Here is a 5658-nt window from a genome sequence, read left to right as displayed (position 1 = left end):
ATTCTGACTGTTTTTCTTATTCTTCCATTCTGACTCACAAATATCTAAATGATACCCTATAAAATTCTGCATATCTCTCATCATTGCTCTAACTGATGGCCTCAAACCAAGCTGGTCCCCTTCACATGACCCAGCCAGTCTCACAACATGAGAGACGGTTGACACATGTTCTCTTCCTTTTCCCATTAGGTCCATCTCACACATAAGTCTCTTTGATTGTTCCCAAAGAGATTGACCCAAGTTCAGACACAATAGATAAAGTGAGGTGTGGAAAGGGGCTCTCCTTTAAAGACTGCCTCTCAAACTGTAATGTACATATGTACCACTGAGATTTCATTCAAATGCAGAATCTGATGCAGTAGGTCTGACCTGGGCCCAAGACTCTTCCTTATGAACAATCCTGTGGCAACCCTGATCTGTTGGTCCTCAGACCACACATTGAATAGCAAGACTGCATAGTTGATGGTATGTGAACTGTAGGGTCAACTTGGCACCTCGATTCTATGAATTATGCAAGCAAACATCTTGTTTCCCTTCACTAAAGTCCTTCCGTCTCTTTTGTCAATCATTGGTCCTCAGCTTACATTTTTAATTTAAAAAAATTATTGGTGTAAAATTCACATAACATGAAATTAACCATTTTATTTATTTATTTTATAATTTCACCTTTTAGATACAGGGGGTGTAAGTGCAGTTTATTAAATGGGTACATTGCATGATGTTGTGGTTTGCGGTACAGATCCCATCACCCAGGTACACCCAGGTACTAAGTGTAGTACCCAATAGGTAGTTTTCAAACACACACTCCCCTCCCTCCCTTCCCTCCAGTAGTCCACAGTGCCTATTGTTCCCATCTTTATGTCCATGAGTATCCAGTATTTAGCTCCCAGTTATAACTGAGAACAGGAGGTATTTGGTTTTCTGTTCCTGCATTAATTTACTTGAGATTATGGCCTCCAGCTGCATCCATGTTCCTTCAGAGGACATTATTTTTCCTTTTTAACGGCTGCATAGTATTCCCCGGTGTATATGTACCACATTTTCTTTATCTAGTCCACTTCTGATGGGCACCTAGGTTGATTCCATGTCTTTACTGTTGTGAATAGAGCTGTAATGAACATACAAGTGCATGTGTCTTTTTGGTAGAATGATTTGTTTTCTTTGGGGTATATTCCCAGTAATGGGATTGCTGGGTTGAATTGTAGCTCTGTTTCAAGTTCTTTGTGAAATCTTCAAACTTCTTTCCACAGTGGCTGAATTAATTTACATTCCCACTAACAACATATAAGTGTTCCCTTTTCTTCACAGCCTTACCAGCATCTGTTATTATCTGACTTTTTAATAATAGCTATTCTCTGCAGTGAGCCCAGATTGCGCCACTGCACTCCAGCCTGTGTGAGAGAGTAAGACCCTGACTCAGAAAAATAATAATAAAAATAATAATAGCCATTCTGACTGCTGTGAGATGGTATCTTATTGTGGTTTTGATTTCTCAGCTCATTTTTTCACAAGTATTCTCTCTCTGAGACACACACACACACATACACACACACACACACACACACACACACACACACACACCAGGTCCTTTTCCTAATCCTTTTCAAACCTGCCAGTGAGAATCTAATGCTTTAGTCACTTGAAAAGTACTCTGTATGCAGATTTGAAAAGAAGGCTATATAGAGAGAACACTGGGATAGTGCTACAGTTTGGCTGTGTCCCCATTCAAACCTCATCTTAAATTGTGGTTCCCATAATCCCCATGTGTTGTGGGAGGGACCAGTGTGAGGTAATTGAATCATGGGGGCAGTTATCTCCATGCTGTTCTCGTGATAGTGAGTGAGTTCTCATGAGATCTGATGGTTTTATAGGGGGCTTTTCCCCACCCTCACTCGGCACTTCTCCTGCTGCCATCATGTGAAGAAGGTTATGTTTGTTTCCCCTTCCGCCATGATTGTAAGCTTCTTGAGGCCTCCCCAGCCCTGGGGAACTGTGAGTCAATTAAATTTATTTTCTTTGTAAATTGCCAGTCTCAGACATATTTTTACTAGCAGCATGAGAATAGACTAATACATATAGTAAACACAAACTTCAGCTATGTGTTAATAATAATGAGCATTTATTATGTGCTGATTACATGTTTGTCACTAGAAGTATTTATCTCATATAATCCTACGAAAAAGGTATCATTGTCACATGTTAAAGGAAGAGAAAACTGAGGTTCAGAAAGGTTAAGTAACTTGTTTCAGGTCAAAGCATTAGTACATGACAGAGTGGCAGATGTCCACACTTCTTTGAAGCTCATCCCACCAGGCTGGCCTTGTGAGTAGCTTTAACTGATAGAATGTAGCAGAAAAGACTTCCAAACTTTGACCTCAACAAGGCTGGTAGCTTCTGCTCTTGCCTTTTGAACACTGCTATCTCATGAACAAAATTAGGCTCACCTCCTTGAGGAAGAGAGACTTTACAGAGATAGAGGCTCAGTTATCCCACTGTGGCAGCCAAACCAGACATATGAGGCAAGTGAAGCTATGTGGGACCAACCATCCTTCAGCCTATTTGCAAGCTAACTGTGGACATATGAGTGAGCCCAGGTGAGCCATCCTAGGCTGAGCCCTGCCTAAATTGCCTACACATTATGGAAAATAAAGCGTTATTGTTTTGACCCAGTAAGTTACAGGATGGTTTATTATGGAACAATATACAACTGAGCTAAGATTTGAATTATAAGGAAGTCTAGCTCTAAAACTCTTCTGAGCCCAAAGCCATGATCCATCATACACTAACTCGTGGTCCATAACTGATTTTGGTCCTGCTTGTTCCTTTCAGAGTTCTAGCTCTAGACCTGGTATAATCCATATGTCACTTCTGATTTTTCTGTGCCTCCAACACCTTCACCACCCTTGGGCTGACTGTCTTACCTTTCTTATCTTTGGGCTCCAGTCCTCCTTCAAGATTGCCCTGTGTGTCCTTTTTTGAGCTGTCTGCCTGGTAATCTGTATGTGGGGGTTCATGTTCTGATCCTGCTTGGGGTCTCTAGGAGACTGTTTCTTAAATTGTACTGTGCTTACACATCTAACGATTTTGTTAAAATGCACATTCTGCTTTAGGTGGTCTGGGGTAGGACCTGAAATGCTTCATTTCAAATAGGCTCCCAAGGTGATACTGACGCTACTTGCCAAAGGATCACACTTTGAGTAGCAAGGCTGTAGGCTACTCTGCAAAGAAACTATTTCACTGTTTCCTCATTCACATAAATAATAGTCATAGCTGATGGGGATCATGGCTGGATTCTTCAGCCAAAGAGGGAGTCTCAGCTGTGCATTTATCAGTGACCTGCATGCTTGCCAGTTTAACCCAGGGAACAATGTTAAATGGAGGAAAAGATAAAAGATAAAGATTCAATTTTCAAAGTATTCATTCAATAATACAACAAATATTTACCAAGCATCAATGCCAAACCACTATGTGGTAGCATCTAGGTAGGAAACCTCAGGACAACCTCTTCTGAGGGCTTGGATCACGTAAGAAAATACCATTTTATAATGAAATGTCCTTTCTCTAGTCACCTCACAGCCCCCTGAACTAATTAGCTGAACTCTTTGAGCTTTATATATAACGCTGACTGAAACAATTTGTTTGTAATGTAGCAGTTTGAGTTTGGGAACCAGTGTTACGTTTGCAATGTAACAGTATGGTTAGTGTTTAGTTATCTGTACATAGGTGAATGATCAATCTTGAAAAGTATATGCCTTGGCAGCCCAACCCCTTTCCTAAGAATCAGAGATACATTGGTGGGGCGCAGTGGCTCACGCCTGTAATCCCAGCATTTTGGGAGGCCAAGGCGGGCAGATTGCCTGAGGTCAGGAGTTCAAGACCAGCCTGGCTAACATGGTGAAACCCCGTCTCTACTAAAAATACAAAAATTAACCAGGTGTGGTGGAACACACCTGTAGTCCCAGCTACTTGGGAGGCTGAGGCAAGAGAATCGCTTGAAGCTGGGAGGCGGAGATTGCAGTCAGCTGAGATCGTGCCACTGCATTCCAGCCTGGGTGACAGAGCAAGACTCTGTCTCAAAAAAAAAGGATCAGGGATACACATGATACATGTAGGTAACCCTGTAAATAGGGCTAGATAGGTGACTTATTTGATCTGAATCCCTACATTCTTTGCGTCAGGAGTCCCCCCTCGAAAGAGAATGTCCTGGAGCTCTCCAGATAGATACCACCATATACTGTTTGGCATAGGTGTCTTGTGAATAATTATTGTATTATCGAATGAATGCCTTGAAAACAGAATCTTTATCTTTTATCCCTTTTCTCCTTTTACCTGGTAAGTCCTTCTAAGACAAGTGCTGTCTCAGCCCTGACTAGATGAAGGACTCAGTTTCCCTAGGGACCAATCAGCTACAAGAACCACTCCACCTTCCTCTACTCAACACACGTGCCTGTACCTGGAATGGTGAGAAAGTGTCATTCTTTTTTTTTTTTTTTTTTTTTTTTTTGAGACAGAGTTTTGCTCTTGTTGCCCAGGCTGGAGTGCAATGGCGCGATCTCAGCTCAAAACCTCCACCACAAAGGTTCAAGTGATTCTCCTGCTTCAGTCTCCTGAGTAGCTGGGATTACAGGTGCCAACCATCACACATGGCTAATTTTTGTATTTTCAGTAGAGACAGGGTTTCACCATGTTGCCCAGGCTGGTCTCAAACTCCTGACTGACCTTAGGTGATCTGCCTGCCTCGGCCTCCCAAAGTGCTGGGATTACAGGTGTGAGCCACCACACCCGGTCCGAGAAACTATCATTCTTAACTTCTCTCTCCTGCCAAGAATCTACCTTTTTCCTTTTCTTCTAGACCTCACAAGGAAAGGGATGAGAGCTTGCTTTGTTTTACCCAGTCCTGGGTTTGCAGTGCAAAGGCCTACTTCTGGAATGATAAACTTCATCTTTAATTAGTCTAACACAGATGGGATCCAGAGAAGCAATGTGGTGTGAGACAGACAGGGTCCCTCCCCTCGAGATGGCCCAGTGAGAGATGGAGACAAGCTGTTGGGCACTACAGGTATGGCTACTACAATGGGGGAACACACAGTATTCCTCTGAGCATTTAGGAAGGCACCCACTCTTGTTTTGGGAATGGGATTGGGGTGGGAACAGGAAAGGCTTCCCTAAGAAGTTATCACCTAAGGTGGATATTAAAGAATAAATAACAGTTAGCCAGGCAAAAAGGAAGGAAAGGGTGGTAAAAGAACATCCTGAAAGAGAAAAGCCATTGTGTAAAATAATTTGAAGAACAAGTCATTAATTCAAGTGGCAATGGTAATTTGAGATATGCAAAACATCCTATCTCTTAGTATTTGAGATTTTGCTCCATCTGTTACAATTGTGCTTACTTTTAGAAAGTGAATTCCATAGTGGAAAGCTTCCCTGAGGAATATGTGATAATTGGACAAAGCTTTGCTGACATTTACCTTTGCTGCATCTACAAAGAAATAATTTGCTGAGATAACTAATAGAGCAACCAAAAGCAGATGTACCTAATCTACTTCAAGGACACTTTTTTTTCAGCATTTTGTAAGCACACTAAATGCAAATTATATTATGCATAAAATTAAAAATCAACCTCATCTAGTCATCAAAACAAGTTGTGGCTTAACATCT

This window comes from Gorilla gorilla, chromosome 3 (genome assembly GCF_029281585.2).
Source record: "Gorilla gorilla gorilla isolate KB3781 chromosome 3, NHGRI_mGorGor1-v2.1_pri, whole genome shotgun sequence".
Classification (NCBI taxonomy): domain Eukaryota; kingdom Metazoa; phylum Chordata; class Mammalia; order Primates; family Hominidae; genus Gorilla; species Gorilla gorilla.
This window is presented reverse-complemented; position numbering follows the sequence as displayed.